The 13,207-nt window shown below is 39.9% G+C and overlaps 1 protein-coding gene across 2 annotated transcripts in view; it reads left to right on the forward strand.

The window, feature by feature from the left end:
- The first annotated feature begins 9,134 nt into the window (after positions 1-9,134).
- NCOA6 (nuclear receptor coactivator 6) overlaps positions 9,135-13,207 on the forward strand; it is a 56,155-nt gene continuing 52,082 nt past the window's right edge. For both annotated transcript variants that reach the window (XM_024195334.3, XM_024195333.3), the window contains exon 1: positions 9,135-9,241. The gene's annotated coding sequence lies outside the window, so the exon portion shown is untranslated. The remainder of the gene's footprint in view (positions 9,242-13,207) is intronic.

The raw sequence follows: 13,207 nt of genomic DNA on the forward strand, positions 1-13,207 counted from the left end.
TGTGTCACTTTCCTAGCATTCTCTGTATGTGGTTAAGGTAGTACTATAGTTTTACAGCAAATTTGGTATGCTATGTTTGTGAATTGATATATGTCTTGTACTGGCTTTCTTACATCTGCAGTTTGTAATTGTAATCACAGTTTAGTAGGAGAGTGTTGAATCTTGAATTGGCTAGACCATTCATGTTCATATCATCACTTAAACTTCAAAGAATGTAGCATTTAGGGTGACCAGACAGCAAGTGTGAAAAATCGGGACAGGGAGTGGGGGGTAATAGGAGCCTATATAAGAAAAAGACCCAAAAATCGGGACTGTCCTGATTTTATAGGGACAGTCCCATCTGGTCACCCTAGTAGCATTGCTGGGCTGGTCCAGATTGTTCGACCCTCAAATCCAATATCCTGCCTTTAGTTGTGTCAGTGACCCTGTCGCATATGGGGATTGGTAGATCCTGTAACTTTTTTTACTTGATCCATCATCCTTCCTATTTCTAATTTCTGAACAAATGCAGGCAATATTTCATGCATTTATTTTAATTCTCCTTCAACCTTTTAAAAATAAATTAATAGGGCAACTTTTTGTCCTCTTGTTGTGAGGTCTGCATTATTTTTAAAAAGTTAACTGTGTTAAGTGACCTGACTATAGAAAACTGTGGGTTCTGGGTTTCTCCGATTTCATAGGGGTGTCCTGCCTGGCCAGTTGTATCCCTATTCTGGTTATGACAAGTTTAATTTTTGTCCTGTGAGCCTTGTCTGGATTTTAAAGTTGCATATTGCACACTTTAATTAAGATGCAAATACTTAGCATAACTTAAAGTTTAAAGGGAAAATATCTGCGCTTCACCATTATAGAAAAGTTTGCATCTGTTATCATAATGGTATTACACCCACATGAGCATTTTTCATTGTAGCTTTACAAAGGTGATATTAAGGTAGCCAGTACCCAAGCATCATTCTTCATCCTTCACAGATGGAGAAAGGCCACAAAGAGTGAAATGATCAGAAGTGGCCTCTAATTATGGAAACAACAACTTCTGGGTGCCCAACTTTTAGCCATTTATGGTCTATTTTTTTGGTTTTGTTTTCCAGAGGTGGTGAGCACTTTGAGCTCCCATGGACTTCACGTGGAGCTGTGTGTGTCAACACCTCAGGAAAACAGTCGACGTTTCAAGCAAGGCACCCAAAATTTGTGGTTGCTTTTGATAATTTTGGACTCATTCCCTCTACAGTTACACAGTAGAGCTGGGAATCTCGTGACTCCTTAGGTTACTACCCTATCCATTGAACCATATTGCTTCCTTTTAACATTAACTTAGAATGTCCTGGCTTTACCATGACATTTTTGCATGGTAATTCTGTGATCCTAACTTTTGCCACTAAGGTCATATTTCATGGTTTCTGCACCATACTCTGACTTCTGCTCACAGTCCCCCCTCAGCAGGCTTCAAACTTACCCTAGAGAGAGACTTGAAGTTGCTGCTTCTGTGGGCAGTAATGCTCTGTCTGACAAACTTGCCCCTCAGTAGAACTTACAAGCGAGGAACTGCCTGTGGTGACTTTGCTGCTTACGTGGTACTCTTACATTAATAACAGTGGCAAATCTGATGCGTATAGTTACTTACTCCCTTAAAAACAAAAAAACACCTTGGAAAGCCAGGCATTTCTAAACTAAGATTAAACTTTCAATGGCCTAAACACTTAAAAATGTGGAACTGCACAGTTACATTTCAACAAACAACCTCAGTGCTGCCCTGGACACTGTGCATGTAAGGTAAGTAAAAGTCTGAGTAAGACACCGAGTTGACACCACTAAACCCTGTATACCTTGAGTATGCATGTTTAAACATATTAAAACCAGTATATTTTGTCAGTTCATCTATGGACCTTAAAAAGTCTATAATATTAGACATCTTGTACTAGATCCACTGCATTTTAGGTAATGGTTTGAATCATAGTTGAGTTGTGTAGGTGTACTGGGTTTGTGATGTGTGCAGCAGCAGGGAACCGCACTGTTGAGGATACCAAAGGGTTAATATGACTGTAAGATTCTGATATCAGTTGGTTGTATTTGGGAAACAGGTTGTTGGTGTGTATTTGAAGTACAGTAGGCAAGATGCTTTTGTTTCTGTCTTACCCCAGAGAGACTACATTATTTAGAAGCAAATTTGTAGTTATATAGGTTGTGCCCGTGGTGAATTTGTATACATGCTAATATGTAGAACATTGGACAGTATAGTACTCAACACTGAAAATGAGTCTCATACCCCATTATACTGTGTGCAGGCATAAGGTTGTTTGATAACCTTTGGGAAGGTTGGGGGAAGACTGGCTTGAAACATACTAGACCTGATAAGCCTGAGGCCAATACAAAAGATGTCAATGAAGGCGCATCATCAAGGTCCAGAGGGGCAGCACCCTGCTGAGAAACCAAGCCGCCCACCTTCAGCTGCTGTCTAGATAGTAGGAGTGGTCAAGCATGTACATTTTCCATCTCTGCTTCATAGGACACTGACTTCTCCTTCCAAGTGGTAACCTTTTCAGCTCTGTGATATCTAGAGTAGCAGTGCTTCTTGCAGACGGTGTGTTTTGGCAAGTGCTCCTTGGACTATGCTAGTTTGTAATTACTTTTTTAGGTATAATCCAAGGTGGTGTGTTAAACTCATGAAGCTCTAACTATTTTGGATCCTGACTATCTTTTAAAATCACTCTCTCTCCTTGTGTGATACTGCTGGAGTTGAGAGATCAGCCAAGATTCTGATTTAACAGGAAGGCTGGTGGCAGGATTTTTAAGGTGAGATCCTTGTCTCTTGAATTCCTTCCAACATATTGGTCCATCAGAGCTCAATTTTTTTTATTGTATTCTTTCAATGCGGATGCTATTATTGGTGGTGGTGGTTTTTTTGCAGGCCCCCCATCCTTTGCTCTGGGTGCCCGTACAATTAAAATTGACAATATCCTACCTTAATCCAAAATTAACAAAAACATGCCCATTCCATCATAGTTAAATTGCTAACTTCCTGGTTGCACCTAGCAGTAAATACATTTACAACACACACACACACACATATATAATAAAGAAAGGAAAATAGTGGAACATTAACTGGAAGGTTAATGCATCTGAATGGATTTAGAGGGAGTTTGAGAGTGGAGGGGAATGCATGGATAACACCCTGGTAATAGCTGTCTCCTTTTTTATCATGAGGGAGCTCCAGATTAAGTGCCGCAGTTTACTTCTATTGTGGCAGTATGACACAGGGAGGAGGGCAGTCTCTTATATAACCAGGTGCCAACTTGTTTAGAGTTTAAAAAGTTAAAACTAACACCTGTTGGTATAATGTGCTTCTGCCATGACACTCCACTCAATAATTGGGCAGCTACAATCGGAACCATCTTCAGTTTGATGTAGCCCCCCATGTAGGGTGCTGTGAGGGGGGATTCCTGAAAGTGGGAGAGTTTGAGCAGAGCTGAAGAGAGACAGCGGGAGTGTGTCCTTTTCTATACACATTTTGAGTATTAAGTGCAGCTCCCTGGTGTTGTTTTGGATTGAGTGCGCCCTATTTTGATTTTGTTCAGTCTGTGTGAATGTGAGGGAGGGGTACAGATATTTTTCACTCTGGCTACTAAGTGTTGTGTAACTGCAAGCCTTGGCTATGCAATTTAAGAGAAGTGTAAATAAAATAATTTTGAAAAATAAATCCAACATTGTACTGGGCCCTCTGTGGGGACTGTACCTTTTGTATTGCACTAATAGGCATCTGAAAAATTTTAAGCCTCCTCGCTCTTCACCCCCACTCCCTTTTCAGTCCTCTGAAACTTGTCTCTGGTTGTTGGAAAAAAGAGAATTCTCACTCTCTTCCCTCCTCTCAGGAGCTTCTTGACAGTTGTGCATTTAGAGCTTTCTGCTATGATGCTCCTTGCCTAGTCTCTTGGCTACAGCATAGGAAAATCTCTAACTCTCTGTTTCTTTTGGTCCTCCCATGTGAATAGCTTCAGTGTTTGCCTCTCCTATGGGTCATAGGTTTCCTAGACAGTAGCAAAATGAAATTGACATGATTCTTCTCAGCTTCACTGCTGATCACAGCTTTCTTAATAGCACCAGTGACACTAAAAAGAGTCTTGCTAATTTCACTCTGCTTCTGTTTGACAAAGCTGAAGCAGTAGAAGACACTAGTGTTGTTTGCAGAATCAGGAACACATCAGTATGTGGGCTCAGGTACAAAAAGATCTTAATTTTGAAGGTTAAAAATACGTGTATTTAAAAATGATAGCTAGCATTGTGCAAAAATTGACATGCCTTCTTGTCAGGGAAAATTCTCTTAGTTGCTGCCAGCAATTGGATTTGTCAGTCTCATGCAGAAGCTTTGATGTTAAAATTGTTTGAAGTATCTTAATGCTGTATTTTCGTACTTTAAAACGTGGACTATTTTAGAATTTCTGGACTTTTGCAGACTTGTTCAAAGAATACTTTCATAGTGGAGACAGCAGAATAAATTAGATTTGGAGTTCTTCAGCCAAGTTGTTCTTAGTAGTTGGCAAAAAAGCTTGCAGTTAAAACCTTTTTATTTCAAAACATGGATTCCTGGTCTGATTATGCCCAATTTTTATAAATACTACCCAGACTTTTCTGGCAGAAGTAATTATGAGAACCTTGAGCCAAATCAGTTTAGTTGTTAGGTAAAGTGACCTTTCAGTAGAAAGCTTGTCACAACATTGACTATGGACTGTCTCTCCATAATTAAAAATTAGTTCCTTAGCTGCACTTGGAAAATCAAACTAAAGCACAGTTTATTATCAGAAAAATACATGTAATTTTAATTAACTGATTATTTCATTGTGTATGTTTAATGACTGAGTGTGCCTGTGTATCTTAATGAAATACTACATTACGATAAAACTCTAACTTTCTTCTGGAACAGAGAATTATATTTATATTGTTTCCAAATGGAAATGTTCTCTTTCACATGACACTAACAATTTCGCTAATTGTAATTCACCATTCGGGTATTAAATTTTACAGGATGCCAGTTCCAAGAATAATGGTGACACTTTACATTAATTTGTAACAAATTGGCAGGGTAGGGCATCGGGGAATCTCCCTTTATTTGGACCTAACCTATGAAAATATTAATCTTTTTAGGTGAGTGACTGGTTGCAATTGGAATTTGTTTCCAAAGTTAGGTCCTCTCTTCCTTATTTTTTCAGTCATGCCTGGAGAGCTGATCAGTTGGCTTTATGTACAATAAAAGTTAGAATGTCTCCGGTGATGGAACTATGTCAAGGGACATCATCTAGAATCACTCTTTTCAGTGAATTTCAATGAAGCTTATGGAATTTTAACAAATAAATCAACCATGAAACATAATAAAATTCCATTAAAGCATATCAATATGCCTCATACCCAAGATCACCTACATCAGGGGTCGCTAACCTGCACCTGAGAAGGAGCCAGAATTTACCAATGTACATTGCCAAAGAGCCACAGTAATACATCAGCAGCCCCCATCATCTCCCCCCCCCCCCCCCCCGCACCTGCCGGCAGCCCCACTGATCAGCGCCTCCGCCTCCCTCCCCGTGGCTCCCACAGTGTGCAGGAGGCTCTGAGGGGGAGTGGGAGGAGCAAGGGCATGGTAGGCTCGGGGGAGGGGGTGGGAAGGGACAGGGCCTTGGAGGAAGGGGTGAAGTGGGGACAGGGCCTGTGGCAGAGCCAGGGGTTGAGCAGTGAGCATCCCCCGGCACACCGGAAAGTTGGTTCCTGTAGCTCCAGCCCCGGAGTCGGTGCCTATACAAGGAGCCACATATTAACTTCTGAAGAGCCACATGCAGCTCCGGAGCCACAGGTTGGCCACCCCTGACCTACATCCTAACAAATTGCATTTTCACACGTTGTGGAAATATGGAAGAAAGATTTTTTTCAAAGGATTTTATTGTTTCAGCATTATGGGAAGAGCTGTTGGCTGAATAATATAAACAGTCAACAGTTCTCAAACCCGTTTAATATTTATTGCTACAAACTCTAATTTAAACATTATGATAATCTTAATTGTAGCCATTAACTTCTGGATGGTCTCCAAGAACTTATCTTTTCCTAATATTTTAAGTTAAGTATAGCCATGGTGGCTTATACCATATGGGGGAAGTGTAAAACTTCCACTGTGGGAACTTCATACCAATTCACCTCAGCCTCTGCAGTTCACATAGCAATTCCTGGCAAGTGATCAGTTACATCTAATATTGACGTGTGTTAAAATCAACTACACTTCTCTCAAATGTGTATCATAATTCTACCTAAGATCTTTAAGGTTATTTCACTGTCTCACAATGTCTCTGGCCATCCCTCTTACTGCACTATTTGGAGAGAGAGACCAGTCTTTATGCACGTGACCTTCTATCTAAGCTGTTACTTAATCCTGGCCCTGTGTCCCCTTAGGTCAGGGATCAGGTTTTCTCTCTGCGGCACCCTCAGTAACTGATCCATGTTATAGTTCCAAGGTCTGTTTCTTTTAGACTTAAATGGTTACTAAAATATTCTTTCATTTTACAGAAATAGAGAGAAAAATCATTAAATGACAATGTGCTAACAATGACTACTATGGAAAACAGTGTTAGTCTGACCTTAAATTTAGCTACAGAACATTGAAATCTTACATACAGGATAACCCTCTTTCAACCAAAAGCCATTTGTTTCTGCCTGTCAGTTTGATATCCAGACATAGGTTTAGAGAGGTCTGTCTGTCTTAATGTAACTGGAGACACTGTAGATTTTTGCCACTCAAGTCTTAATTCGTGTTTAACATTACATCTAGGGCTGTCAAACAATTAAAAACGATTAATTTCACGATTAAAATTAATCACGATTAATCGCACTGTTAAACAATGCCATTTATTTAAATATTTTGGGATTTTTTTACATTTTCAATTATATTGATTTAAATTACAAGATAGAATACAAAGTGTACAGTGCTCACTTTATATTTATTTCTGATTACAAATATTTGCATTGTAAAAAACAAAAGAAATAGTATTTTTCAATTCACCTAATACTAGTACTGTAGTGCAATCTATTTATCATGAAAGTTGAACTTACAAATGTAGAATTATGTACAAAAAATGACTACATTCAAAAATAAAACAATACAAAACTTTAGCGCCTACAAGTCCACTCAGTCCTATTTCTTGTTCAGCCAAATGCTCAGACAAACAAGTTTGTTTACATTTGCAGGAGATGATGTTGCCCACTTCTTCTTTACAATGTCACCTGAAAGTGAGAACAGGCATTCGTATGGCCCTGTTGTAGCCAGCGTCACAAGATATTTACATGCCAGATGCGCTAAAGATTCATATATCCCTTCATGTTTCAACCACCATTCCAGAGGACATGCGTCTATGTTGATGACAGGTTCTGCTCGATAACAATCCAAAGCAGTGCGGACTGACGCACGTTCATTTTCATCATCTGAGTCAGATGCCACCTGCAGAAGGTTGATTTTCTTTTTTGGTGGTTTGGGTTCTGTAGTTTCCGCATTGGAGTGTTGCTCTTTTAAGACTTCTGAAAGCATGCTGCACACCTCATCCCTCTCAAATTTTGGAAGGCACTTCAGATTCTTAAACCTTGGGTCGAGTGCTGTAGCTATCTTTAGAAATCACACATTGGTACCACCTTTGCATTTTGTCAAATCTGCAGCAAAAGTGTTCTTAAAACGAACAACGTGTGCTGAGTCATCATCCGAGACTACTATAACATGAGATCTATGGCAGAATGCAGGTAAAACACAGCCGGAGACATACAGTTCTCCTCCAAGGAGTTCAGTCACAAATTTAATTAATGCATTATTTTTTTAACGAGCTTCATCAGCATGGAAGCATGTCCTCTGGAGCGGTGGCCGAAGCATGAAGGGGCATACGAAGGTTTAGCATATGTGGCACATAAATACCTTGCAATGCGGGCTACAAAAGTCCCATGTGAATGCCTGTTCTCACTTTCTGGTGGCATTGGCAGCATTATCTCCTGTAAATGTAAACAAACTTGTTTGTCTGAGCAATTGGCTGAACAAGAAGTAGGACTGAGTGGACTTCTAGGCGCTGAAGTTTTGCATTGTTTTGTTTTTGAGTGTAATTATGTAACACAAAAAAAATCGACATTTGTAAGTTCAACTTTCATGATAAAAAGGTTGCACTACAGTACTTGTATGAGGTGAATTGAAAAATAGTTTCTTTTGTTTATCATTTTACAGTGCAAATATTTGTAATAAAAATAATGTAGAGTGAGTAGTGTACACTTTGTATTCTGTGTTGTAACTGAAATCAATATATATATATATATATATATATAAAAACATCCAAAATATGTAATAAATTTCAATTGGTATTCTGTTTAACAGTGTGATTAAAACTGCGATTAATCGTGATTTTTTTTTTAATCGCGTGAGTTAACTGCGATTAATCGACAGCCCTACAACATCACCTCCCAGACCAAGATGGTAACTTCTTCTGTAGTGTTTTTTGACTCGTTTTTTCTAAATATACAGGGCTTGAAAAATTTACTAGACATCTACCAGAGCGAGAGCTCAAAGGTACATGTGAAAGATAGGGAGGGAGACCAGAGCTCCACTAGCGAATTCCAAGGGCAGTGTTCTGGTGAGATTCCTATCTCCCTGCTACCAGCTGCTGTTGGGTTTTCTGCTTTGGTGGTATCTCTGGATCCTGTTTTGTATTGGTATCTGGCTAGTAGATGTCATATAAACGTGAAGCTCCACCTTTCTGAGCTTTCAGTCTCTTCTTACCCTTTCCTCAGTTTCTGTTTTTGGGGTCATCCTCCCTAGTGAGCAACTCCAGAGGAACAGTAGATGCAGGCACAGAATTTTCCTAGAGAATGTCCTGAAATTGACCCAATACTGAGTTTCAGTTTTTATGAATTATAACCATTTATATTCTAATATCAGCACAATAATTATGTTCCTACCACCTACAAAATATTTTGTATTATAAATACAAGTGGTAAGCAGTTTTGGTTTTCGCAGCAAAATGTTTGTGTTTTATTATTTTTTAAAAATGTTTTCATTGAAAACACTGACTATTTTGGGATAGATTTGTATCACATAGACTACTTCTTTTGTTTTGTTTCTTTCAGGGTTTTCACTTGAGCACTGCTGGAGGATACTTTGTTTAAAAATGCTTACTAGTCTGGGGTTAACAAAGAACTGCATAAATGGCATAAATTAAGGAAGTCTTGGGGGATCATCTTGGTAAGTAAAAGAGTATGTGTGGCTTTTGGAGGTCTCCTGTTTTCCATTCTTAAAAAAACAACAACCTCTTTTCAACTCAATGGCCCTTGGTCACAGTGACTTCATTTTTGAAGTGGAGGTAAGGAATCTGCTCTCTCTGGAGCTGCTTTTTCAGTCTGCCACATAGAGTTACTAGTGATCAACATGAAGTATGTACCTGTACACCCCCCTTTCAGTCAGAGGGGTTGTGCTGCTTGCATGATGTTCCCAGTCCCTGTTGCCATGGGGAGCAAAGGTTAGAGCTCAGTAAGTAACAGTTTCTATAGATTACTGAAACGAAACACTCATTAACGTTTTTTCCTAAAGTGAAATCTAGTATATATTTGAGTTTTTTTATTCTTTTCAGGGATTTTTATGCATTATAACATTGGTTCCTCATCGTCTCTGCTTTCTGTGCATGGAGTGTTAATACACAGCAGACTGCAGTTTGCTTTTTCAAAGTTTTTACAGGACTTGTGCCAAAAATGATGCAATATGGCAAAAGTTTTAATAGATTAGGTGTTTTATAACACTGTGGAGCTCTTAGATGCCTGGAATAAAGTCGGACAATGTGGTCATGGACACTCAGTGCTACGGACCTCTGTTGTCTAAATGTGGTGGTGGTGGTGTGTTTTGTAATTAGGTAGTGAGGGTGGGGCTCAGGAAGGAACTTGGGCATTACAATGCTGAGTATCACAGCACGTAACTTTTACAACCTTTAGGTGTCTAGAGTATAATAGGAACAAAAGTGCAATCCACAAAATCTGAGTTAGGCACCTAGGCTTCCTATGCAATGAAAGAGGAGAGAGAGGCATTTTAGAATGCGATCCAAAAAAGTCAGTCTACAGGGTGGTGAGCTGCCTAAGCTAGCCAATGGGAGGTACTGACAATGGGGTGTGTGCTAAGCCCCCTCCCTCTCTCAGAGATAGGCAACTCCCTGCTGTCAGGCTTCCATGCTTATCTCTCTTTAGCAATCCACAAGCGGGAACCCCTCTCCTGGAATCAGGCAGCTTAGGGGCCTAAATAGTTTCTTGCAGGAATGAGTTAGGCGCCTGCCTCAATCCACAGAAATCTTCCAGAAGAGGAGGAGGATGTGGTGGTGGGACCCACTTTCTAACTTTTTAGGCCAGTGGCTAGAGCACCCACCCACCTGCGATATCTGAGACCCAGATCAAGTCTCCCCTCCCTCCTGGGGGAGAAAATTGAACAGGGGTCTCCTACCGCTCAAGAAGAGTGCTCTAACCACTGAGCTGTGAGATACTCTGATGTGGGGCTCCCTCAGTCTCTCCTGTTGGAGCTGTTCCACTGTGGATAAATAATGAAAGAGTGATTGGAGGAAGAGGAGTGGACCCTGGGTCTCCTACCTCCCATGTGGGTGCCCTAATCACTGGACTACAGCCTCTGGCCCAGTAACTGTTTACACATTTATCCTCAGTGGAACAGTCATTTTCTTTCTTTCCAACAGGATTACGTTAATGCAAACCAGGTACCTTTTAGTTTGCGTGAGCAGTGTCCACATGTGGCAGTTAGCGCACAACCCTTTGGTGCCCTCTGCAACTCACACCCCATAGTCCACACTGTGGTACAGTGTAGATGTAGTCTTAGAACACAACCTAAATGTAAAGAAAAGCTCAAAACGCCCATTCAGCATGATCAAAGGCTTTCCTTGTCAAGTGAAACAATGCCTGTGATCCTTTCAGATTTAGTAAACTATATTATATTAGCACCTGTGAAGTGTTATGACTGCTGTGCTTCTAATTTTAACTAGGGCTTTCGATTAATTGCAGTTAACTCATGTGATTAACTCAAAATTAATCGTGATTAAAAAAATTAATTGCAGTTTTAATCACACTGTTAAATGATAGTATACCAATTGAAATTTATTAGATATTTTGGATGTTTTTCTACATTTTCAAATATATTGATTTCAGTTACAACACAGAATACAGAGTGTACACTGCTCACTCTATATTTTTTATTATAAATATTTGCACTGTAAAATGATAAACAAAAGAGACAGTATTTTTCAATTCACCTCATATAAGTACTGTAGTTCAATCTCTTTATCATGAAGTTGAACTTATAAATGTTGATTTTTTGTGTGTGTGTTACATTATGCATTATGATAAAGTCTTTAATTACATGATCACATAGCCCCCTGCCTCATTCAGTGCATAGGATGGGCCTGCTCTGGGGATGAATCAAGGTTCTGTAGTGAAAGAGGATGTCGTCTTTAGGCCTCCTGATTTGTTTGCTGCAGAAGCTGAAAGATGTGTAGCGAATAAGTAGGGGACTGCAGGAAAAGAAAGGATGGTCTCATGGTTCCGGCAGTTAAATGCTGCCTTAGAGAACTGGATTCTATTCCTGCCTCTACCAGAGTTCCTATGTGATGCCAGTTAAACCAGACTTTTCACAAGTGGGCACTGTATGTGTATTCCTCATTTTTCTGAGTGCCTGACTTGCATACTCAGCTGCAACTGAAGTCAATGGGAGCTGTTCTTTGACCATATATAATGCTGAGTATTCTGAAAAATCAGATCCTAATTGAGCGCTCAAAATTAGTTGACATGACATTAATTGATCTGTGCCTCAGTTCCTTATCTGTAAAATGGTAATATAATAACTCACTTCACAAGGGTGTTGCGAAAATAAATTCATTAATGTTTGTGAAGCACTCTTGTACTGTAATGATGAGCACCATGGGAAAGCGCATGAAGACATTAATCATTCTGTTTTCAGAACAAGGTTTCACTGAACACCATCAATTCTGTGCAGTGGTCCTATAGTAAAAGTAATATGCGATTATGTAATTAAAGACTGCATCTTAATGTATCCACACAAAGGGTGTGAACTAAGGTACAGTCTTAATTCTGGCATTCCTAATTTCTGAGTGCTGGACTTTACAGCTTTAACAGTTTGTTGGCATATTTTTTGTGTGTATTTTAAATATATACATAATATATATAAAGCGGAAGTCCAAGCTCATCTTATTTTTTTAAAAAGCTTTTCCAGATGGTGGTGGGTTTTCCTTTCCTTTTTAAGGAAGGGGTCAACTCATTTCCCCCCCCCCCCTCTTTTTTTTTTTTTTTTTTTTGCAAATGACCTTTAAGCTCTGTGGTTTTCATGCAGGGTAAAGGACTGGACTGCTACCAAAAACTGATGTATATCCCGACCTGAAGACTGCAGTTCTGAGCTATGAGGGTTTTGATAGACGCTTTAGAATATCGTATTAACCTTGAAATTGTGTGTTCCTTACAATCCTGTCTATGTTAGGAAATTTCATCTGTTGCTGATAATGACTTTCAGGAATTGAGTCCTCTTAACTGGTCAAAGCACATTAGAAGAGTGTCATTTGTCAGGTGCTGTAATGTGCTGCGTGGTAACTGCTCCATGTAGAATTTGCTGGCGTGATCTAGGTACCTTTTAGTTTGCGCCAGCACGGTCTATCCAGGACAGTCAGAGCTTAGCATATTAAAGCAATTTACAAATCACACCCCTCTAATGAGCTTTACCTTGCCATTTAGACAAGCTCTTAGATTACAATTGGGACCTAACTGTATCCCAGTAGGGTTTATTGCTGGTGCTACAAATTCCATAAAATAAAAATATCAGGAACATTAAACAAGAATTAGTAGAATGTCAGCCACCCAAAACCAAGCATTAAGGACCCACATAGGTTCTAGTTCTGTCAGGAATCCGAAGATCTTTGCCAAATCCAAATATGTATATTGTAGTTTGTAAAGAAGGATGGTTCAAGTCTCACCTGTTCATAGAACAGCGTAGCTAGCCAAAGGGTAAGCTTTGTTGGCAGGGCCGGCTTTAGCAGGTGCGGGGCCCCACGCCGGGACGCGAATTGTCTCCCACCCCAACTCTGCCCCGACTCCACCCCCTCCCTGCCCCATTGGATCCCTCCCCAAATCCCCGCCCTGGCCCCGCCTCTTCCCCAAG

The sequence above is a fragment of the Terrapene carolina genome, unplaced genomic scaffold, assembly GCF_002925995.2.
Source record: "Terrapene carolina triunguis isolate 2854851 unplaced genomic scaffold, T_m_triunguis-2.0 Scaffold233, whole genome shotgun sequence".
Lineage (NCBI taxonomy): Eukaryota > Metazoa > Chordata > Testudines > Emydidae > Terrapene > Terrapene triunguis.